The sequence below is a fragment of the Lissotriton vulgaris genome, chromosome 2_2 (genome assembly GCF_964263255.1).
Source record: "Lissotriton vulgaris chromosome 2_2, aLisVul1.2, whole genome shotgun sequence".
Lineage (NCBI taxonomy): Eukaryota > Metazoa > Chordata > Amphibia > Caudata > Salamandridae > Lissotriton > Lissotriton vulgaris.
The window spans coordinates 110,307,187-110,332,612 of NC_141688.1; the positions used below are offsets into that span (position 1 = coordinate 110,307,187).

General features: G+C 45.5%; 1 protein-coding gene and 1 pseudogene across 9 annotated transcripts in view; both read right to left on the reverse strand.

Annotated features, from left to right (window-relative positions):
- HERC1 (HECT and RLD domain containing E3 ubiquitin protein ligase family member 1) overlaps positions 1–25,426 on the reverse strand; it is a 2,101,515-nt gene that overhangs the window by 1,625,397 nt on the left and 450,692 nt on the right. The gene's annotated exons all lie outside the window — the stretch shown is intronic.
- LOC147729108 (uncharacterized) lies at positions 20,152–21,449 on the reverse strand (annotated as a pseudogene).

Consider the following 25,426-nt stretch of genomic DNA (forward strand, 5'->3'; position numbering starts at 1 on the left):
ACGCAGTCCATTACAACGCATAATGCTTTTAGGCGCTGGATAGTGAATTATTTAATTTACTATTCCAACTCCAGTCCCCGTGGATAGCAGGGAAGGTGTTGGATAGTAAATTAAATATATTCCCTATCCTAGAGCGCCCCCCAGCGCAATGCGTTGTAATGGTATGCGTTGTAATGGTTGCGATGTAATGGTAGTGCGTTGTAAAAAATGCGTTGTAAGTGATGTTCCCCGATTTGGCTGGTGGGTGCTGGACGCACAGGTTCATCCGTTGCATACCAGGATCTTTGACAACAGATTAACATTGTCAGAATCCTGGCATGCAACGTTCAGCACAAGATCATGGAATATTGTTTAAAAACATACACAACAAGAGCCAGGATACCAGCATGAGGATGCTGACAATAGCAAACACTGCAACGAGCAAGTCAGGGCGCCAGTAAGAGCATCCCTGAGAGACGCATTAAAAGAACTGATAAAAGTTAGAGAGCGAGGGCAGTGTGACGCAAACACAACGCACGTGCACTGAGAGAATTTTGTTACGTTGCTACAAGCATCTGGGTTGCTTAGAAACGTTTCAGTCTATGATAAAGTGTGTGCACGACCACTCTACAAGACCTTAACTGGCGTTTGTTTACAAGCTGTTACGGGCTCATACTATGTTGGATTGCTACTGGAACATTGGAAAAAAGAAGAAAAAAAATAATAAATAATCAATTTGTTAAGTACATTATTACAGTTACAAGAACAAAACAAAGTAAAATAACATTATTTACTCCACCGACACCCCAGTTTTCAAATCAGTTTTTTTTTATTACCCGTGTGAACGAAATTTTGGAGGGTTTATCAGCCCCTGTCATGTTTTTACTAGCCCGGGTGAACCTGCAGTACAATGGGAAGACTGACAGGAAGGGTTTGAAGCTTATATACAAGCTATTGGCCGGTGACTTTTTTACTACAGCAAGAAAATTAACACTTCTTAAACACTGTTTAGGTTGCTGAAGAAGAAGGATTTTAAAGCATCTTATACCTTTTCTAGATAAGAAAGAAACTGATGAAGAGGTGGATGAATATGATAATGCTATAAAACAGCTGACTGTTAATTTTGGCCAAAAGAAAAGTGTAGTGGTGGAAAGATTTAGGTTTTTAAAAAGAGGTCTATTTCCTGGAGAATCAGTGGTAAGCTATGTAGTCAGTTTAAGGTCTCCTGCGGCAACATTTGATTATAAAAACTTTTTAGACTAGATGCTGAGAGATAAACTGGTGTTGAAGGTGAACAACAAGAAAGTGCAAGAAAAATTACTAAATACCGAAGACTTGACATTGACAAAGGCAATGGAGAGTGTGCAAAGAGCATAAAATACTGATGAAGACCTGATGGAGTTAGCAGCGAAGGAAAAAATTGGAGTCTGTGTAAAAAGGGTTCTAGAAAGCAAAGAAAGATGAAACTTATAACATTTTGTTTTTTCCCGAAAGTTGGGGGGGGGGGTGGGGGGGGGGGGGGGGAAGGGTACAAAGCTTCTAGGGTTTGTTTTAAGTGTGACTTGAAAGGATATGCATCTGCTAGGGAAATGTGTACTGCAATTGGACAAGTGTGTCGCAAGTGTAAAGCAAAAGAGCATTTTCCTTGCGTTTGTAGGAGCAATATGAGAGAAGGAAAGAAATATGTCAAAGCCCCTGTGAGTACAGTAGAACAACATACGGTACTGATGAGGATGAAAGTCATCATGCAATATTGTCACAGGTGGTGCATGTAGGAAATGTATGTTATGATAATCCATTGGTGTGATCAAATTGGACGGTGAAAGTGTGAAGGTTATAGTGGATTTGGGCACAAGATATACACTAATTGGGGAAAAACACTTGTCTAGGTTCCCAAATTATGTGGTTAATCCGCCCAATGTCAAGTTGGTAGCATTTGGAAACAACCCATAGATTTAGTGGGTTAGATCAATGCCCATTAGGAGTTTTAAGGGGTGGAAGTTCCTTCAAAAGTTTATTTTGCAAAAGCTGGTTCGCACTTGTTAGGATGGACCGGTAAAGAGAATTGGTACAGAAAACCGGATCTAAATCATCCTGAGAAAGTCTTAGGAGCTCAGTCAGAAGTAAATTTGGCAGGCAGTAAGTCTCAATTTCCCTTTAAAAAAAATAATCCCAAGGGTTTTTAGAGACAAGTTGGGGGTTTTGAAGGGTTTAATGCATAAGAATGTTCTTAAGGAGGGTGCAGTGCCCAAGGTCCACAAGCCCCGGGTGGTCCCTTTAGTAATGAGAGAACCATAATGTGGCGAGTTCGAAGAATTATACAGCAAGGGCATTATTGAAGAAATTGCATCATCTCAATGGTTAGCCTCTGTGGTCATAGCCAAGAAACGCAATGGTGATCTGCGTCGGTGGGTGGATCTCAGGGATCTAAAGGTGTCTATTTGGGTTGACAGACATTCATTATCCAATATTAACAACATGTTGATCTTTATTGAGGGGCCCATAGTATTCACCACGTAGCATTTTGTCATCAGCTTACCATCAGATTGTGTTGCACCCAGAGTCACGTCATTTAACATCTTTTATAACGCCTGAGGGGGCGTACACATACAAGAAGATGCCTTTTGCTTTGGCATCCGCGACAGCTGTCATCCAACATCCCATGCATCATATGTGGAGAGGGATCCCTCAAGTCACTTATTTTCAAGATGACATTTTAATATTTGGGAAGGATGTTGTTGAGCATCATGAGGCTGTACGAGCATTGTTATGTGTGGTGGCCAACAATGGTTTGACTACGAAGAGACAAAAAGTATAATATCAGAATGAGTGGAGTGGAGTGGAATATCTTGGACAATGGATTGATAAAGATGGTATTTCTCCAAAAATTAAATTGATCACAGCTATTGAAAAGGCTCCTTCCCTAGGAAAAAAGGACCAATTGCAAACTTTCCTTGGGCTCGCTGAATATTGTTCAAAATGTATTCCTAGCTTTGCAGACAAACCTAAGTGTATGTTTGAACTGTTGCCTTGGACGCGGTGCCTCTTCCTGCTTGCCTTTTCCGTCAGCCTTACGAGGCTGCTCACAGCTCTGTTGGGCACCTCGACCTCTGCCGCCGCCTCCTCCACTGGTGGCTGTTACCGATATTTCCTGCAAAGAGCAAGGAGAACGTTGTTCAGGAACCTGAAACCTATCAGGCGACTTAATAGTACTGCGGTCGGGCAAATCATATGTACGCTCAACAGGGGCAGGTGTAGGTGAAGCCGGACGGGACCCCTGTTTCTGTTTCCCCTGTTTTTTGTTCTTACTCCAATTTTGTTTTCTGAACCTTCGGCCGGTCATCTTGATCAGATGACGCTTGTTGAGTTAGCTGCTGTTTTTCTTTCGTACCGAATGGCTTAACACCCAAACTATTACGGCCAACGGTCTTATAAGCCTACATAATAATTTTCGGTATCTGACGGGGTTTGTCGGCGTCGAGGACTTCACGCAGAGCATTAGAGACCTGGAAACTTACTGCATCCCCCTTGACATTGGCAAGTACGAGATCGTGTACCATGTCAAACACTGTAACAAGTGGCATTCCCGACTCCACAGCCGCCTATGGTCCGTGTTCATCCTGAGCACGCTTGATCACAGAGGGCAGGACAGTCATTGACGGGGTGCCAAAGCACCTAGTATAGACTGCCGCAAAAATCACCCCCCAAGTTCTACATTCATTTACGTCAGGCACTAAGTCTTTCTGCAAACTAACTGTGAGGATCCTGTGTTTCTCAACAGGACTTGTATTCGAGAATACTGCTTGCAGTTGGTCGAATTTCTCGGCAAGCCAAAAAGGCATCTCTTCCTTACCCTGGGGACGCTTGCCCATGACCGCATTTACCATGACGGGACTAAGTTTCAGTTTGCCACCGCCAATTTGGATGCGCCACACCACCAGGGGCCCCACCCGGGAGGTTGCGGGTAATGTAATGAACCAGACCCTAATAACTGCTACTGCAGAGGCATTCAGGGGTCTCAGTTGCTGAGCTGTTAACGTACCCGCCTAAGGATCCGGGGTGTAAGCAGCTAGTAGGCCAAGTAGTGCCTCGAATTGACAACGGCCCTTGTCTGACCGCTGTTATAACGTGTGGGAGGGCGCCATTAAACCAAACGGCATGCTGCCAAGCAGAAATCGGAATTTCCACTGTACAACATGGAGCGTACGCAGCAGGAGCATCAGCAGGGGTGTAAGTGTGAAAAACACCAGTGCCAGCATCTATCACGGGGAGCGTAAAACCATGAGTTATTCAACTCAAACGGGTACGCCGCGTCAGCTGAGACAACAAAAACCACTGCCTGTCCCTCTAAAGAAACGAGGTATTCCTGCAAGTGATTCCGTACAGCCACACGACTGTGTGCTGGGATATCAACCGCAGCCATATCGAAACAGTATTAGAGAAGTACAATGCAATACTAAAAGGCACAACTGGGTAGTAATTCAAACCAAAAACCGTTTTGAATTATCAAGCTCGAACAGACCTATGTAATTATAGGTAGGTTTTATCCGTCACTACCGTCAACCGGAAACAATAATGAGGGGGTCGTAGACTGATATAAGCTCTACTCAAGTGTCTCACATTAAGACCACACTCGTTGGTAGCGCCATGTTGCAAGGATTTCTGCTCATACACAGAACTGTGCATAGAGACCTAGGACATTAGTGAATTGTGGTGTACCAGAAACTCACCTCAGCACCTAGAAACCCCAACCAGCTTGCAATCAGTGTCTCATTAGCTCTTCATCCTATAGTAAAGTAACCAACGATTAGACAACCTAGAACATGCAAGTTAGGACCATCTCAGGAATGGTGGGAAGTGAGAACTCGCTTTTGTTATACACTCATACCAGTCCACAACAGGAGTAAATTAGAGACACGGTAAGGTTAAAATATTTATTTTGATGACGTGATCTCATGCACAGTATCTTAGCCAACATAAGCAGACATGTCATTAAAAATAATATGGTCAGCATGGTTACAACTCCATAAAATACAAAAGTAGGAATCATATTACAATGATAGTGCAAACAGGTGATAAAAGCGCCTAGTTTAAACACCCTCCCTATACAGGAAGGAATATGCTACTTACCAGTATGCATCTGTTCTTGGCATGTAGAGCTTCAGAGTTGTACACCTTAGTATTAGCCCGCCACCTGGTGTTGGGCTCGGATGATTGCAGGTTGTTCTTGTCTTGGAAGAAGTCTTCGTTGTCATGAGATAGGCGACTCCTCCCTTGGACAACAGTGCGCATGGTCATCAACTCCATCCTCAGATTGTTTTCGCCATGATGGGAAATGATGGAGTTAGTAGAGATACAGTAAGAAAGTGATGATCTATGCGTGTACATCTAAGTAAGATGAAAAAACTGGAACGGATACAAGTCCCGGAGAGGCGGGAGGGCGTGTACAACTCAGCAGCTCTACATGCCAAGAACAGATGCATACTGGTAAGTAGCATATTCCGTTCGAGGCATATGAGCTGCAGATATTACACCTTAGCATTGATTGTGCAGCAGTGTCTCCCCTTAGCGGTGGTCACCTGTATCCGTTGCAGTCGTTTGAAATAGAGTTTTAAGGACAGCTTGGCCTACTCCTGCTTGGCTTGTACATCAATACAATAGTGTTTAGTGAAAGTGTGTGGTGTAGACCATGTAGCTGCCTTGCATATGTCCTCTATTGGTATGTTTCCTAAGAAAGCCATAGAGGCTCCTAGTTTGCGAGTGGAATGCGCTCTAGGAGGAACTGTTAATGTACGTTTTGCTTTAACATAACATATTTGTATACACTTTACAATCCACCTTGCAATCCCACCTTTGGAGATGGGATTGCCTTTATGAGGAGGAGAGAAAGCTACAAACAGTTGTTTTGTCTTCCTAAAGGATTTAGTTCTATCTATGTGGTATAAAACAGCTCTTTTAACATCTAACGTGTGTAATGCTCTTTCTGCCAAAGAGTCTGGGTTTTGGAAAAACACAGGTAACTCTATGGATTGATTTAGGTGAAAAGAAGTGATAACCTTAGGAAGAAATTTTGGATTGGATCTAAGAACCACCTTGTATTTGAAAAAATGGTTCTTGTATTGTGAAAGCTTGTATTTCACTTACCCTCCTAAGAGAGGTAATGGCAACAAGGAAAGCAGTTTTCCATGTTAGAAATTGCAGTTCACATTTATGTAAAGGCTTGAACGGGGGTCCCATGAGCATTTTGAGTACAACATTTAAGTTCCACACAGGAGAAGGTGGTAACCTTGGTGGAATTATTCTCTTTAATCCCTCCATGAATGCTTTGATTGCTGGTACTCTAAAGAGAGACAGATGTTGTCTGTTTTGTAGGTATGCTGCAATTGCTGCAAGATGCAGGCGTATGGAAAAATATGCCAAGTTAGACCTTTGTAGATGTAACAGATAACAAATGATATTCTGGATGAATGCATCCAGGGGATCAATGTGATTATTTTTGCAATAAATCGCAAATCTTTTCCATTTAGCAGCATAACACGCTCTAGTAGTGGGTTTTCTAGCCTCTTTAATGATGTTCATACAGTCTGGTGGTAGGTTTAAATAACCAAAGTGTAAGACTTCAGGAGCCAGATCGCCAAATTTAGTTGGTTCGGATCTGGGTGTCTGATTTCTCCATGGTTCTGTGTGAGCAGGGATGGTGTGAGGCGTAGCTTGTGATGCGGAGCTAGAGAAAGTTCTAGTAGTGTGGTGAACCACGGTTGGCGTGCCCATGTGGGAGCTACCAGGATCAGTGAGAGAGACTCTTGTCTGAGCTTGCGCACTACTAATAGAATGAGTTGGAGAGGCGGAAAAGCGTACGCAAATCTGCCTGACAAGTTCATCCATATCGCATTGCCTTCGGACCGTGGGTGTGGGAACCTGGCAGCGAAGGCTGGGCATTTTGCGTTTTCGTGGGAGGCAAACAGATCTATGTGTGGATGCCCCCACCTTTTGAAGAATGGTTGAAGAACTTCTGGATGTAGTTCCCATTCATGAATCTGTTGTGCCTGCTGACTTAAAAGATCTGCTATCTGATTGTGGACCCCTGGAAGGTGTTCCGCTAGCAGATGTATATTTTGAGGAACGGCCCATCTCCAAATGTTCTGTGGAAGTTGGGACAGTTGCAGAGAGTGTGTCCCCCCCTGTTTTTGTATGTAGTACATAGCTGTCATATTGTCCACCCGGATTAGGACAGCTTTGTTTTGTACTTGAAGTTGAAAAGTCTTGAGTGCTAGGAATATTGCTAGCAGATTTAGGTGGTTGATATTGAACCGTTTCTGTTGAATGGTTCATTGGCCTTGAGCTGTGGGATGTGAGAGATGGGCTCCCCACACTGTGAGGGATGCGTCTGTTGTAAGCACTACTTGTGGAACAGGCTCTAGGAACGGCCGCCCCTTTGTCAGGTTTTTGGTGTTCCACCATTGTAGAGAGCGATATGTGCGGCTGCCTACAAACACAAGGTCTTTTAGTTGACCTTGAGCTTGGTTCCACTGTTGTGCTAGGCACTCTTGCAGGGGACACATCTGCAGTCTTGCATATGATACTATATAGATGCAAGATGCCATCATGCCTATTAGTCTCATGAATACCCTGGCTTGCAGAGACTGTTGGTGTTGAAACAAGGCGACTAAAGCCTGAATGCTCTGTATCCTGGCTGGACTGGGATATGCAAGCGCAGTAGACATATTTAGTGTAGCTCCTAGATACTGATGTACGTGCAAAAGCTCTAGGTGCGACTTGGTGTAGTTTATTGTAAACCCTAAGTCGTGCAATGTTTGAATTGTTTGTTGTGTGTGCTGAACACACTGATTGAACGATTTTGCCTTTATGAGCCAGTCGTCTAGATAAGGGAAGACATGTATCTGTTGTCTTCTGAGATGTGCTGCTACTACTGCTAGGCAGTTTGTGAATACTTTTGGTGCCGTTGTTACCCCGAATGGAAGAACTTTGAACTGATAATGTTGTCCTTCTAGTACAAACCTTAGATACTTTCTGTGAGCAGGATGTATGGGGATCTGAAAGTAGGCGTCCTTTAGATCTAGTGTTGTAAGGAAGTCGCCCTTTTGTAGCAGTGGAAACACTTGTAGAGTGATCACATGGAAGTGATCTGATTGTATGTAATGGTTGAGGGGCCTGAGGTCGAGAATTGGCCTCAGTGTTCCGTGCTTCTTGGGAATTAGAAAACACAGTGAGTAAACCCCCATTCCCTGTTGTTCTAAAGGAACTATCTGAATAGCATCCTTATGTAGAAGTGCTAACACTTCTTGTCGAAGCAGAGTTAGATGGTCTGTAGACATGGACGCTGTCTTGGAGGTATGTTTGGAGGGGTTGCTGTAAGTTCTAGACAATAGCCATGTTAGGTAATCTGTCTTACCCACTTGTCTGTTGTAATGGAGTTCCAGACAGGTAGGAACTGTGTTAATCTGCCCCCTACAGGAGTGGTATGCTGTGGGGGGAGCAGAAGGAAGTCATTGTTTGGTGGTAGTAGAGGATCGGTTGTTGTTGTTACTGTGACCTCTTCCTATGTTATTGTTTCCTCTATATCTTCCTCTAAAGTATCCCTTGGTGGAGGATGTTTGCGACTTAAAAGATTTTGTAGTGTCTACTCCAGTCTGTTTGGAGCCTCCTCTGTAAAAGGAGCGACGAAAAGGGCCTCTGTTTGTTGTATACTGTAAAGCTCCCATAGACTTGGCAGTGTCGGTGTCTTTCTTCATCTTTTCTAGTATGGTATCTAATTCAGGGCCAAATAATTGGTTTTGATTGAAAGACTGGTTTAAAATGGTAGTTTGCACTTCTTGTTTAAACCCTGAAATGCGTAGCCACGCATGTCTCCTAAGTATGACACTGGTATTTAAAGCTCTAGATGCTGTGTCAGCGGCATCTAGTGCACATTTTATTGAGGCATTGGATATTAACTTGCCTTCTTGTATAAGGTCAGTTGCTTAATCTTTATACCTATCTGGTAGATGTTGAAGTAGATTGTCTAATTGATCATAGTGAGCCCTATCATAGCGAGAAAGTAGGGCTTGTGTATTTGCTATACGCCACATGTTTGCAGCTTGTGCAGCTACCCTTTTCCCTGATGCATCTATGACCTTTGATTCTTTATCAGGTGGGGGCGCTTCTCCAGAGGTCTGAGAATTTGCCCTCTTCCTGGCATTGGACACCACTAATGAATCTAGTGGTAGGTGTCCTTTAATATAGACTGGGTCTGTGGGTGCTGGTCTATATTTCTTTTCAATTCTAGGGTTTAATATCCTTGTGCGTACAGGGTCCTTAAATACTTCTGGAGCATGTTTGATTACTCCCTTAATCATTGGAAGAATTTGAGCAGTCCTCTGAGAGTGCTCAAAAGTATCTAAGAGAAAATCCTCCTCAATATCATCAGAATGCATAGGGACTCCGTGATAAACAGCAGCTCTGTTTATCAGATGACTAAAACTAGTTGGGTCTTCTGGAGGGGAAGGCTTTGATGGGTATGAGTGCGGTTCTGGAATGTCATGCATACCCTGCGGGTCACATATAGGTACCTCTTTGGGGTTTGAAAAATCCCACAATTCCTCATCTGTGTGATATGAGCTAGGCTCTTCCTCATTGTCCCCTACCTCTAAATTGTATTCATCATCATTTTGCTGTGAGGAATGTGAGGATACTGGAGAATGTGTAGGAGATATCCGAGGTGATGTGTGAGGAGGTACAGGAGAAGGAGGAAGAAGAGGTATAGGAGAGGAAGGGTGCATAGGAGATGTTGCACAGTCCTTCTTTGCAGGCACCACAGGTGTGGGTGGTATATATATGCTGGTCTCTTCTTTTGAGGTGTAGTACCCACACGTTCTGTCCTTGGGTCTATATAGATCTTCTTTTGTTGAGGATCTGGTGTAAAAAGTTCCTCCTCTTCTACAACCTTCTTGGGCCTAGATTTTTTCGGCTCCGACGAAGGTTGTGGTCTTTCTTTAGCATTGGGAGGTGTTGTAAAGTCCCGTGGCATAGTCTTTGGTGCCAAAGGAGTTGTTTTCAGCTTCATAGGCGTGTTCAAGGATTTGGGTACCTCGGAATCAGGCTTTTTTGTTTTCGGCGCCGATGTAGAAGTGGACGGCTTCGGAGCCGATGCTTCGTTCGGTTTCGGTACCGGTACGATTTTTGGCTTCGGTACCGAAGGGTCTTTTGGCTTCGGCGCCGAGGTGTCTTTGTGTTTCGGTGCAGACGGGAGAATTTTACTCGATGTCGAGGCACTATAAGGCTTTGTTGGTTTCTTCGGAGCCGAGCTCGGTGGCGAGGCTATCGAAGTGGATTTTCGGTCTCGACTGGGCCCTTTGGGTGGAGTGCTGACCTTAGCCTTCGGTTTGGGCAGACTGTGTGGTGCAGGGCAGTGGTACTCAAGCGCTGACCCGATGGAATGGAGTCATCCGAGTCGTCTGCCTCTGATACGATCTGGAGATCAGGAGAGTCTTCTTCGGGAACAAGGGGAACCTCTTCGTCGAAGATATCCTCCGGTGCGGGGGCTGATCTCCTCATCTCGTGTCGACGGGCCCTGCGATTCCGCATTGTTTACTTCGATCGGAAGGACGCACAAGCTGAGCAGGTCGACTCGTCGTGTTCCGGCGATAGACAGAGGTTGCAGACCTCGTGGTGATCGCTATGTGGGAATTTTGCCTTGCAATTCGGGCATTTCTTGAACGGAGTTCTTTCCATGTGGTGTAGGCCGCACGGCGTAGAAAGGCCTAACGGCCCACTTCGATGACCGGAATGGAAGTTATGTCGCCGAAAAGCCTTATCTTTGATGTCGAAGGTAGTTTCTTGAAGTTTGTGGAAGTTCTGCGCTTCGAAGCTGCTGAAAAATCTTTTTCTGACCAGAGCGGAGAAACTTTCATCCGAGTCCAGTGGCGGAAAAAAACTATCTGAGGATGGAGTCGATGACCATGCGCACTGTTGTCCAAGGGAGGAGTCACTATCTCATGACTACAAAGACTTCTTCCAAGACAACAACAACCTGCAATCATCCGAGCCCAACACCAGGTGGCGGTCTAATGCTAAGGTGTACAATCTGCAGCTCATATGCCTCGAACCTATGTATTATAAAACTATAGAGGGTCTCCTGAGCTTGTTTTGGGGGACCCCATTACCTGTCCGCTCAGTAAGTGTAAATTACATCTAGATCGGCTAGTCTCTCTGCATCCCTGGAATCTTCAAAGTGTGTGAAATTATGGCAAGTGTGCTATGATTAAGGCCCCACAATCCTACTCGGCTTGCAGCTGCCAAAATGTTGTGTCTAGAATGTGTTACACGGACACGCCGATAAACAGGCTCACATGTTAGGATAACCTTGACGGCTCAGCACTCACTGTACAGATGGGGGGCACGATGTAGGTCTAGAGATTTCAAAAAACAAACCCTTTTTCATGTATAGACCTTCGTGAAAGCTAGCTTTGCAAAAACAGCTAAGCAGTGTTGTGTGCAAAAAGCAGCAAAGGTAAAATGGTGTTTAACCTTCTAATAAGCCATGCTAACAGGCATGCAAAAAGAGGCCCATAAACCACACTACAGGACTCATGTCAAAGGGAAAGGAGAGCTTTGTTTGTTAACAAGAAATGTATTGCTGCAGCCCCGGCACTCAAACCTTTCGATGCTAATGATACCATCATCATCAACACAGATGCCAGTAGTGTTGACCTGGGTGCAGTGATGTTGCAGAATTGTGATGGGGTTGATGTCATTATTGCGTACGCCTGCAGAATTAAAAGCTGCGGAGTAGAATTATTCCACCGCCAATAAAGAAGCGCTGGCCTGTTGGTGAGGAGTGAATTATTTCAGAAAGCATGTGTGGGGAACAGAGTTTAAGATCAGAACAGATCATAGACCATTGTTGGATGTGTTTTCGACAGGGGGGGTCGGGAAAGATGGGAAGATTGCAAGATGGGTGATGAGATCATTGGAATTAAATTACAAGATGGAGTATGTTCCAGGGGAGAAAATGTGTTAGCAGACTGTCTAGATTGCTTGCAGACGGAATGGGTGGAGATGTTGATGAAGGTGACAATTGCATGTATGGTTGCCAGTGTGATGATGATTGCGGAGGGAAGAATATTGCATGAAGAATGGACAGGGGAATAAGTCAGTGGTAAAGGCACTTGATAAGGCAACAGCATTATACCTCTGAAAGAATTAGGGCACAGTGAAGAGTGCTAGCATAGTGTGGGAGGCATACAATGCCACACTTCGAGGAGAGGCGATTGCGGGTGAAGTAAAGGACATGAAGATACTTTTGCAGCACTTACACCAAACAGACCCAGAAATGGGGGATTTTGACAGTCAACACACTTCCAGCCGACCAAGTACTTGGCTCAGAAGATAGAAAACAAATGTACGGAATATAAGGAAGTGGCACACCCCAAAGGAAAAATGTCCCTACTGACGAAGCAAAAGGGTATTTATGAAGCTGGAGACAAATGTGGCCAAGCATTGGCCTGGATAGGCAGCAGGGAGAGGGAACTCATGCATGTTAGGAAACTACAGCTGCAAACAGGAGAGGTGGTCAGGGACAGTAAACAGATCACAGAAGCCTTTGTGACATACTTGGTACACCCTGACTAAAGGTACTCTATGCCCTACCAATCGACCAGGCTTCACTTGCTGTGGCTTCATAATGTTATTGCGCAAGAAAGAGATGGGGGTGACCCCTGAGCGGTATTGTCCCTAGATGCCAATAAGCATTTGATTCAGTTTAATGGCATTATTCTTTTTGCTCCTTGAAGGAATAGGATTCAAACCCTTTACATTAACTGGATTAAATTATTATATCAGAAACCCTGTCCTAGGATAAAGGTTAACAGGTTTGTGTCTGAAGGTTTCCATGTTGTGAGGGGAACGAGACAGGGATGCCCACTTTCCCCAATGCTCTTCACCCTTGCAATAGAGCCATTAGCGAACCTCATGAGGGTTGATGCCAGAATCTGGGGTTCGACAGGATCCTCAGGATGGGAAGACCGCATATCTATATGTGGACGACATCCTGCTTTACCTAACCCACATAGATCAATCACTCACCGCCTCAATGAAATATTTCATTTATTTGGAGATATTTCTGGCTTTGCCATTGATTAGGAGAAGTCTCTCCTGTTTCCTATGGGGGGATGGAGACAGGCAGACCCACTGGTATAGCTTTAAATACTTGGGCCTGTGGGTAACAAACAATGCAGGTTCTCATGATAACCTTGAACTGTTGTTACAAAGACTGGAGAGGTACATCAGGCATTGGAGCACACTATCCTTGTTGTTAATCGGTAAGGCCGTCATATTCAAAATGGTCATACTGCCCGCTTGCTATAAGTTCTGCAGAACTGCCCATATAAATTATCAAAGACATTTTTTCCATGCATAGTCAACAGTAAAGCGAATGCTACTCTGGGCGGGAGTTCAACCCAGTATTGCCTTACAGACCCTCCAACAAACAAAATATGATGGCAGTGTTGCATAACCAAATCTGAAGAAATACTATGAAGCAGAGCAGATCATGGTGGTAAATGACTGGGTGAATTCCGAAAGGAATGGTCTGGCCCTAAGGGCGGACAGATGGGACATCATTAATGTAAAACTAATACAAAGCTCCCCCCACTTGGAAGAAGGCTCCCTGGTGCACAGCGCAAAGAGACACAGAATGTCTTATGAGTAGTAGTTCATCTAGCTAAATCCAAATGTTAAATCCAATGCTCAGAGAGGTTCCATGGTTGTTTAATTCATATCAACTCAAAAGTTCATCAATGTTTTGAAGAAATGTATATATCATCCAACTTAAAGAGTCATCCAGCAATTAATCCTCCCAATGCATTTCGGGCAGATGACTAGCCCTTCCTCAGGGGACAGCTCTACAAACATAAAATATCCAGATATCATAGAGATTCAACTACTTCTCACTATTACACCAACAAGATCTAAACATGGTGCAGTGAACCTCATGCGTGTAAAATGAAAGTCTAATCAAAAACCAAGAAAAACTGACTTATACCAACAGTGAGAGGCCAGGATAAATGCCCGTGAAAAATATCAATAATAACATGGCTAAACAAAGCATCATATTAAGCAACTCATGTTGTGCATAGAGGATGCCCCAAAGTTCAAGACATCAGTGATTCAAGAAAACGAAAATTCTCCTGTAGTGAACGTGAGAAGAAAAGTGTGCCAAAAAGTTTCAAGCCACCAAGGTTACCCAGAAATGCTGAATCACCGAGGGATTCATAAAAACCACAGTTAAGTACTCACGGAGTGATTACATCCGTGGTTGGTTGTTTCGCCGTATCTGCGAAGAAACGCATAAACGTAAACTTAACATAATTAGCGTGAGCCTTCTTCCAAGTGGGGGGAGCTTTGTATTAGTTTTACTGTTCTACGCTGTTCAGGAACAGACAGCGTTCATCCCAGGCAGAACGCCACAAATTATTACAGTTTAATTTTGGTCTTACTCAGCTGTGCAAGTCCGCTCTCCACTATTTCAGTACATCATTAATGTATACATATGCTTTATGGAGGCTGCCTACATGCAAGTACCTGCCCGGCTACCATTAAGGAACGGGACACATGAAATGGTCTCTTAATAGAGATGAAGTGAGATAAGAGGTTCACACCAGCCACACCCCTCTGGTAAGGCACTAGATTAAAAAGGTTAACTGCTCTTAAGGGCTTCCTAAGGTGGGATAGAATAGACCTTAGCACTGATATGTGGGATGCCAAAGGGGTTGTCCGGTTTGAACATCTACCAAGGGAGTAAAAAATGCAGTCCACGCAGTATAAACAACTTAAACATGCCCTCACCCGCAACATAGCCCCGGAAGAGGAAACCTGGGAGGATTCCCCATCGGAGAGGAGGTTATTAGAAGGACAGATTTGACATAAATTAATATCATTCACTTATGGCATGCTAATGCAGAATACTCAGGGACCATTGACGCATCTTAAAAATAGCTGGGAATGCAACATGGTAGAATTTGATAATGACGGCAGGCCATGCATTGAATTTCCTAGCTGAGAGGGCCATTAAAACCAGCTTTGAATTAATTCAACTCAAAGTACACCACAGAACATACTATACCAGGACACTACTTCATAAAATGGGGAAGGTTACGACCCCCTGTGCCTTAGGAAGTGTGGCACCGAAGAAGGTACCTTTATTCACAGCTGGTGGCACTGCCCTGAAATATGCCCATTTTGGGACTGGTGCCCAAATCACTGAAGGGAGGAGTGGGAGCAACCCTCAAATTATTACCCCTGAGGTCTCTGCTGGGCATATGGGAGCCCTCAGACCTTACAAGACATTAGAAGACCTTGGAGAATATGGGATAAATGATAACCAAAAAAGAGAGAAGAGAAGTGGGAATATGGCACACCACCATGCTTCCAAAATTGGGAAGAAGGTATGATGCTGTAAAATCAGAGGTGTTTAGAGATAGAGGTTGTGAGAAGAAATATGAGAAGATTTGGGGACATAGGGCACAGGGATTATACAGAATTGGCTGATTTACTACCAGTTTAGCAACTGAATGCTAAGCACACGGGAGGGGGATAGGGGCAAATAGGGGTGCAACACTGTAGGAATGCCCTGGGAGATTATCTATATAGCTAGATTCCAGGCGTAAAAACTCAGTACAAGAGAAAGAAGAAAGAGAGGGAGGGTGTGGGATGTCCTAGCCCTGTTTTGAACGAATAATGCTTTGCTGATATTATCAGATTGTGGTGTATTCACATTCCTGATTCGTTATGTATTACAATAATAAAAATAAATCCAAAAAATAAGAATGGACAGTAAGGCGTGAGGAAGAAGTAAGGCTTCCTGTAGGGCAGAGTTTTTCTGTCAGGTGAATACTGAGCTCTCTGTAATCACAAAAGATTTGTGACATACTTGGTACACCCAGACTAAATAGACTTTATACCCTGCCGATCGACCAGGCTTAACCTGCTGTGCATCATAATGTTAGTGTGCAAGCAAAAGATGGAGATGACACCTGGGCAGTATTGTCCCTAGATGGCAATAAGGCATTTGATTTGCTGAAATGGGAGTTGTTGGTAGTCCCAAACAACTCAGACAGAATTTTGAAACTAGCACATGAAGGACACATTGCTATGGTTGCTACAAAAAGCCACATCCGAGCAGAGTACAGGTGGCCTAGTCTAGTTCGGGATGTGGAACATTACATTAGAGACTGTCTCGTGCACTTGGAGCGATAAATCACAAAAGTTGGTAAAGTACCCTTCTGTGATATTGGATAACCCTGATGGGGGCGTGGAAGAAAGTTGCTGCTGATTTTACTCGACCACCGAATGCTTTGGGTAGATGGCTACTGTGGTGGTGGATTATTACACTTGGTGGCTAAAACTTAAATTCACTGATCGTTTTACCATGGAAGTATTGTTGAATTTAAATTGCCTCAAAGCTTTGTATTGAAAGTTTACATGCAACGTATTGTTAGGTAGCTTAGTATTGTATGGAATTATGCTTTGAATATAAAGGTTACATGCAATGGATTGTTGTAATGCTTGAGAATGTTCTTTACATGTACATTGTGTTTACATGCATTCTTTTATTATTTTATTTATATTATTATTTTGAGTCTTGATTTGATCCTGTTATCTTTTTATTAGTTGTGTTTATTATGGTAATCATTTTGGAGACGGAGATGTGTTATAACTTAAGCTTCGCTATGTCATCACCTTCAGAGATTCCATTCAAGAATGGAATCTCATTAAGATGTGTTTTTTTCATTTACGATGCTGAACCTCTCATGGGCTGTTCATGTATAGTAAGCTCTGGAAATAAAACAGAGGCATATACCTTTACTTCCTGCCTTCGCATCATTTCACCCAACCCTGCTGCTATGACAGGAGTTTCTCTTAAAGGGGCAGCTGGATGGGAGGAAAAATTCTCATGACCAGAGGTTTCAGAAAGCACACACTCCACACATAGTCAGGGTCCTCTAGAATGACTTTGGCCTGGTCTCTTGAGATTGTTTTAAGTTTAATCAGCAGGAGAGGGTGGAGTGGAAAGGTGTGCAGCAGTCCGGAGCCTCAGTGTTGCCGAAAGGGATCTCCTAGAGAAGACTGTCATGGGAAAACCAGTGCTTCAAAAGCTTTGTCATTGGGTGTTCTCTGCTCTAGTGAATAGATCGAGCCAGGGTTTTCTCCATTCCAGAAAGACGCCTTGTGCCACCTCCAAGTGTAACTGTCATTTGTGATCCACGACGCAATGGCAGCTGAGTTAATCTGCCCTGGCCTCAAGGATTCTGCCAGATGTTGTGAAATCAGGGAGACACCCTAAGCATTTTGCCACCTCTAGAGACGTACAGCCTCCTGGAACAGGACAAATGACACATCACCCAGTTTATTTCAGTGCCACATGATGGTCATGTTTTTGGAGCACCTTTACCAGTTGGCCCTTGATGGTCGGGAGGGATGCCTTCAGTGCCACGCAAATCGACTGCAACTCCAGGAAGTTGATGTGGAGGCGAGCTTGTGCTGGAAACCAGAACCCTCTGACCTTTTCCTCTCCCAGCTGACCTCCCCAACCCAGCAACGGTGCATCCATCTTAACTGTTAGTTCTGGGTGGACTAGAGAGAGGGAACTGCCGCTGGTTCATTTGCGGTGAAGCAGTCACTACAGTAATTTGCTTGTAGTCTCCTATGATACCTACATGATGACTAATAGATTACCGTGATGTTGAGCCCACTGAGACTTAAGATTTTAATGCATAGCCCACATATGCCACCTGTCATGATCCACCAGTAGTATTCAGAAGGCCAAGAGGACAATAAGCCTCAGAGAGCATCTCACGTAGACTCAGACTGCAGATGAAAACATCTGGATCATAACCCTAATGTCCTAGACTCATTGAGGTAGAGGAATCGTCTGAAAAGTAAGATATCCAGTCTAACTGTGATATAGTGGAACTGCTGTGAAAGAGTCAGATTGGACTTCAGCATGGCGATGGTGTTGTGTATTCTCTACAAACCTAAAAAGGATCTGCACGTTTAGACAACATATACTGTAGGATTGAGTCAGACTGATTCTGGACACCACTACCGGATATGTCAGCCTGTATACCAGCATGCTCACAACGCCATAAGAAACTCCTCTTACCAAGGAGAGAATAGTTCCTGGCAACCATCGAACATGATAATGCTAATCCCTCTGAATCATGGAAACAGTGTACTACTTTTCACTCAGTCACTCGTGCTCACTTCATCTCAGAGAGATCCACAGAATAAACGGTGGGGACGTTTCTCATTAAGTGTTTATTAAACCAGCGTCATTCTAGTGAAAAAAGGTGTGCTGCAACAACCATTAGACAATAACGAATAGTTTCTTACCTGTCGTTGTAGTTTTGCAGCTTGATGATCTTTCTGGATTCACTATGCTGTGCATTATTACGCGGTCTTATGGTTGGGTCCGGCATCGACGTCCCACCTTTGGAGTATTTCTGGTGACGTTGGCACGCTTCCTGCGGAAACTCCCACTTCTGGGCACCATCTTCGGATTCTTTTTTCTCGTGTTCGTCTTGTTACCGAAGTTATGGCAATGTTCAACTAAAGTTTTTTCACCGCTTTAACCTTTAAGGCTTCTTTTCCAAGTATTGTCTTTGTTTCAACCACCTTATCTCTCCAGCCTCATCTTTCTGGCGGAGGTAGCTGGGTTCGCTAGTGAATCCAGAAAGATCATCAAGCTGCAAAACTACACCGACAGGTAAGAAACTATTCGATTTGCAAAGTGAATCTTTCTGGATTCACTATGCTGTGCATAGACTTTGTAGCGGTTTCTCCTGTTTGTGGCGGCTGGGTGGAAGATGAGCGTTGGTTATTGAATATGTGTTGAAGCACCCTTTGTCCGACTTGTGCTTCCTTGTTCATCTGTATATCCACACAGTAGTGCTTTGTGAACGTGTGCACAGAAGCCCATGTTGCCGCGAGGCATATGTCCTGATTGGCTTGTTAGCTAGGAAAGCTATTGTAGCTCCTTTTTTTCCTGGTAGAGTCGACACGTGTCCCTTCTGTTAGTTCCTGCCCTGACTGCTTGTGGCAGAACAGTATTGTTTGGGCGATCCATCGCGCAATCGTTCCTTTAGTTACTGGTTTCCCCCTGAAACTGTTAGCGAAGGACACAAAGAACTGCTTTGTTTTCCTGTGTTCCTTCGTTCTCTCAATGTAGTGCATGACTGCCCTTCTGGCGTCCAGAGTGTGCAGTGCCCTTTCAGCTCTTGTTGCCGGTTTTTGGAAGAAACTCTGTATCTGTATAGTTTGATTCAAGTGGAACCTTGACACCTCCTTTGGCATGAAGTGTGGATCAGTTCTCATCACCACCCTATTGCTGTGTATCTGTATGTAGGGTTCCTGTAGTGTTAGTGCCTGCAGTTCGCTCACTCTGAGCAGTGAAGTGATTGCTACCAGGAAAGCTGTTTTCATGGTCAGCATTTCTAGGGAGGCCTTGTGAATCGGTTCGAAAGGTTCCTTCATGAGAGTTCCGTTAGGACTAGATTAAGGATCCATGCAGGTGGTGGCACCCTCTTTGGCGGTGCGATCCTCTTTGCTCCCTGCAGGAATCTCCTAACGACCTGTGATGTGAAGAAACTCTTGCACGTTTCTCCTCTCGTGTAAGCGACTATCGCTGCCAAGTGAACCCTCAGTGAGGATGAGCTCAGATTTTTGTCGAGCAGGTGCGTGAGGTACTTTAGCACTGTTGAGTCCTTTTTCATCTTATTGTGTAGCTTTTCCCTCCTGGACCACAGTGTAAATCTCTTCCATTTTGCTACATAGCACTTCCGTGTGCTGGGTCTCCGTGCCTCCCAAAGTACCCTTAGGGTGCTTTCTGGCAGTTTCAAATGTGAAAACTCTATGTCCTCAGGAGCCACGCTACGAGGCTCAGGCTCTCTGGCTCTGGGTGCAGCACTTCTCCGTTTTGCATGGAGAGTAGGTCCTTTCTTCTCCCAAATCCGTGGGGTGCCCTCTGTGTCATCTCCATGATCTGCGAAAACCATGTCTGCCTGGCCCACTGTGGTGCCACCAGTATCAGGGTCATGTTGCTCGCTCTGCTCTTGCTGAGTACCTTGTGTTTCAGCGGTATCGGGGGAAAAGCGTAAGCAAATGTCCTGGACCAGTCTATCCATAGGGCATTCCCCAGGGAGCCCTCCCCGGGCTGTCTGGCATTTTGCATTCTGGCGTGTTGCAAATAGGTCTACCGACGGTGCCCCCCACCTGTCGAAGAGCCTTCTTGTCTCTTGTGCATTGAGTTCCCACTTATGGGATGCCGATGTCTATCTGCTGAGCCAGTCTGCTTTTACATTGTCCTTTCCTGGTAGATGTATGGCTAGCAGGTCTATCTTGCGTGGGATGGCCCATCTCCATATCTCCTGCGCTAGTTTCGAAAGCGGGGCTGATTGTGTCCCCCCCTGCTTGTTGATGTAAAACATTGCTGTTGTGTTGTCTGTCTGGATCAACACTCTCTGGTTGTATAGTTTTGTTTGGAAGGCCTTTATGGCTAGGAAAACTGTCTTCAACTCCAGGTAATTGATGTGTCTGAGCGCATCTGCTGGTGTCCACAGGCCTCTTACTTTGAGTTTCTCCATGTGAACGCCCCATCCCCTCTGGGACGCGTCTGTGGTAATGGTCACTGTTGGCGTTGGTTGCGTCAGTGGCTTCCCCCTTGTTATGATCCCCATGTTCCACCATGCCATCTCTTTCTGTACTGCGTGCGTTACAACCACTAGATCCTCCCAACGACCTGTAGCTTGAAACTATTGCTCCTGTAGCCATTCCTGTAAAGGTCTCATGTGGAGCCGTACGTTTGGCACTAGGTGTATGCATGATGCCATCATACCCATGATTTTGCTCACTGTCCGAGCTTGCCCCTTCTGGTAGAGCTGCGTCTCCCTCACGAGCGCTATCGTTCTCTTCTCGCTGGGGAACACCTTGCTCTGTAAGGTGTCGATCTGTGCTCCCAGGAAGATTTTTATTTGTTCTGGTTCCAGGGAGGATTTTCCCCAGTGAATGGAGAATCCTAGGTTCATCAGTGTGCTGGTCACTCTCTGTGCGTGCCGCTTGCACATTTTGTATGAGCTTGCTTTGATCAGCCAGTCGTCCAGGTAAGGGTACACGTGTATCCCTTCCCTTCGTAGGTGTGCTGAGACTGTTGCGAGGCATTTTGTGAAAATCCTTGGTGTCGATTTGAGCCCGAACGCCAGGGTTGTGAACTGGTAGTGGTCTTCCCCGATGATGAATCTGAGGAGGTGTTTGTTGCCCCTGTTCATTGGGATGTGCAGGTAGGCATCTTTTAGGTCTATGGTGACCATGAAGTCCCCGCCTTGCACATGAGGAAGTGCCTCTTGTAGGGAGGTCATCTTGAACCTCTGCGTTCTTACGAACTTGTTTAAGAATCTTAGGTCCAGGATCGGTCTCATAGTTTCATCCACCTTTGGTACCAGCAAGTATGTGGAGTATACACCCTTGTTCCTTTCCCTGTAAGGTACTGGCTCTATGGCTTGTTTTTGCAGGAGCTCCTTTGCTTCCTTCCGAAGGAGCTCTAGGTCTTTCCTTGCTAGTGGCCTTCTTTTTGGCTTCCTGTCCGTTGGCTTTCCCTCCAACTCTATGCAGTACCCGTACTGTATGATGTTGAGTACCCATTTGTCTGATGTTATACTCTTCCATTCCCTGAAGAAGTGTTTCAGTCTTCCTCCCACTGGTCTTACATGTACGGAGGTATCTAGTTCGTGTAACTCCTGTCCGATGTGTTTCTGCTCCACCCTGGGAGTTTTTGCTCGGGTGGGCACATGGAGTTTTATTAAGTCACTTAGAGGCAGGCTGCTGTCCCCCTCTCTTATTATACCCACGTCCATTCCCTCTCCCGCGAAAGGACTGGCCTCTTGGTTGGTACTGCCAGGACTGTTTTTGCTGCCCCTGCTGTGTCTGGGCGTCTGCTTGGTGGGTTTGCTGGAACACCTGGTGTGATGTCCCTGGCTGGTTTCCTCCCCTCCTGTTAGGTCTTTGTGACGGGATGCCCCTTTTAGTACCTCTGAACTGCAATGCCACCATGGATCTTGCAGTCTCGTTATCCTTTTTCAATTGGTTGAGTTTCTCGTCAATTGGGGCCCTGAACAGCGTTTCTCCATTGAAGGGTGTGTTGAGGATGCTGTGCTGTACTTCTGGCTTGAAGCCCGAAATCCTGAGCCAGGCCTGTCTTCTCTCAGTGATGCCCATCATCATGAGCCTGCTGGAGGTGTCTGCTCCGTCCAGGGCAGTCTTGAGGCAAGAATTGGCTACATTCTTCCCCTCTTCGACAAGGTTTTCAGCTCTTTGCTTGAATTCCTGTGGCATGTTCTTTATTAACTGGCCCAGCTCTTCCAGGATCTGGTATTGGTGCCTGTTGAGCAGTGCATTGGAATTTGCCATGCGCCAGTGCATTGCGGCATTCCGTTCAATTCTTCTCCCCACCAGGTCCATCCTCTTGCTTTCTTTGTCTGGAGGTGGCCCAGAAATGGTAGGCACATTGGCCCTCTTTCTTGCCGTGGCTGCGATGATGGAGTCTGCTGAGACCGATCCCTGAATGTAGGGTGGGTCCTTGGAGGAATGTTTATACTTTTTCTCCGCCCTGGGACTGACGGCTTTGCATGTAGATGGTTCCTTGAAAGCCTCTTTTCCCTGTGCCATGAAACTGTCGAGCATGGCAGGAACTGGCTCCTTGTTTGTGTAGGGAGCAGTGTCTCGAGAAGGAAGTCTGCTTTCTGCTTTTCTTTGTCGAGTTTTACCTTGAAAACTGCACCCGCATTCCTGGTAACTGTGTTGTAGACTCCGATGTCATCTGGCGGTGAGGGCCTCGAGGGATACTTGTCGACGGCTTCCTCTGGACTTTCGGTGTCGACGGCCTGCCAGTCTACTTCCGGAGTCTCCGAGAATTCAGACCCGAGGAGTGTCCTGCGGTCATTGTCTCCTTCAGCCTCCTCCTCTTCTTGGTCGTCCAAGGTCTTGTATTCCTCCTCCTCCATTTCCTCAACCACCTGTACCCTAGGTTTCGTCGGGATTGAGTATTCCTTCATCCTGGTGTCGAAATCTTTTTTCCGCTGCAGGATGTTTTCCATCTCGGCCTCGAGGCGTCTAATTTTTCTCCATTTCGTCCGCCTGGTCAGCGTCGAATGTATCGGCCGCTCTTTTCGGCGCCGAGCCGGCTTTCGTCGAAGGTTTCGGTGCCGAGCTGGCTCTTGGGTCCTTCGTCGACGCTAAAGCGCCCTTCGAGTCCCTTTCCCTCGGCGTCGAACGCTCCTTTTCGGGGGCGATTTTGCGACGTCTTCTGCTGTTCTCCAGCTCTCGGCACCTGGGAGTCCTTCTCAGAGGATCTGCTGTGCCTTGGTGTAGCAGCAGACGCCGAAGTTTTAGGTGTCGGCGCTTTCGAGGTTTTTCCCTCAATTTTTCGAGACTCTGGGTCTCTGTGCCTTAGGCGCCGTAGAGTCTCCTACCTTCTTTGGAGTCTTCGTAATATCGGTCTCTACGACCGTGTAGCCGTCGTCTTCGGCGATGGCGTTGTCCTCCTCTTCCGATGATCGCCCCAGGTCTCGAAGGGATGGTGGCTGTCCCTTGCCCTGCATGGTGGCGTTGGCTATCCTCTGTCTCTTTCTCACTCGAAGAGTCTTCGGCGTGAAGGCGGAGCAGTCCTCGCTCTCGTGGTCGAACGGTAGGCAAAGGTTGCAGACCGGGTGCTGGTCCTTCTGCGCGTACTTGTGCTGGCAGTTACGGCAGAATTTGAAAGGAGTGTTGTCCATCTCATGTGTTCAGGGGGCCCCCTGAGCTTGCATTCTCCGATGGACGTCGAAGTTCTTGAAGTTCTTCTTCTCCTTCGTCGTCCTCTTCGATGATGTAGTCTCCTGTAGTCTTCTCAATCTCTTTTCTTGCAAAAGGTGCGTATTTTCTTCTTCTTTCTCCAAAAATGTCTGGAGCCCTTTCGGGAACGATCCAGACCCGACCGCGGAAAAAAGAATCTGAAGATGGCACCCAGGAGTGGGAGCTTCCGCAGGAAGCGTGCTGACGTCACCTGAAATACACCAAAGATGGGACGTTGACGTCCACTTGGGTTACGAAAAGAAAAGAAAAGAAAAGAAAAAAAAAAAAAAAGACTACGAATCCGGACCCAACCACAAGACCGCGGAATAATGCACAGCATAGTGAATCCAGAAAGATTCACGTTGCAAAACAGATATAAACGCTTATAAGCACTAAGAGAGTAAAAAGATGGTAGATTTCTACCATTGTGCTAAAACAATGAATACAGGCAAGTATATAAAATACATGGCAGTAAAATGCATACTCCTGCGATGCAACCCTAACTAGACATACCTAAGTGTACCTAGCATGTATATGGGTGTAAAGCCAAGACTCCCTCTAGGATAAAGTCAACCCCATTACCTGAAGTGAGAGACTGTGGGATCCCGTCTTGGTCTCAAAGTGGACACCCCCACTGCGAGCTGGAGTGTCTGCATGGATGAGCCTCAGCGTCTCGGCATGTAACTCCTTTTCTCCTCTGCGTATCTCAGCAATAGATGATACATATATATATATATATCATTCACACGTTCCGTTTCCGCCTCAAGGCTCGCTCACTCCAAGCGCCCTCCCAAGCAGCACAGACATGGACCTTGAATTTCAATGCAGTTCTTTATTTCTTGGTTTGCGTTCAAGTCGCCATAACGTTTCGGCTCACCCGGAGCCTTGTTCACATGATATATATGATAACACAATATGACTATATGATATATATATATATATATAAGTGGTACCCCCTGGGGATATACGTTGCTTTGTCATGTTGGACTGTGTCCATACACAGTCATCATGCGGGTCAGTGATGGACATCATCTTCCCGCATTCGCCGCACAGCTTAAAACCAGTCTTCTTGGTCGGCATCACGACAGGAGTCAGAACAGTAGAAAGTACTCAGAAAATCACAATAGTAACAAAATTACTATCAACGCTACAAAGGATCCCTCGAAAACCGTTAGCCTTGACGACGCGGAAAAAAGGGAACTGATGTCATCACGCCGACGTGGGTCTATTATGGAGTCGGTGATGTCAGCAGAGCCGCACGCGATGCCGTGCCTTTATGACGTCGTCCATGTCGGCGCAAAGCTACAAAAGAATTTCCGAATGTTGCTGACGCAAGGGGATATTCACAAGGTGAGGAATCCACTGGCAGAAGTATCCATCAGAAATATAGGTATTATGCAGGAGATGGTAGGCCTGCTGTCCTGCTGTGATTCCAAGAGTCCTCATGCATAATGAATAAGGCTTAAGTTTTGCGGAGGAAACCCCATTTCATCGTTGGACATTACCATAACTAGGTAAAAGGTCAGTACTAAGAACCGTTATGTAGTGTAATGGTAGGAAGAATATA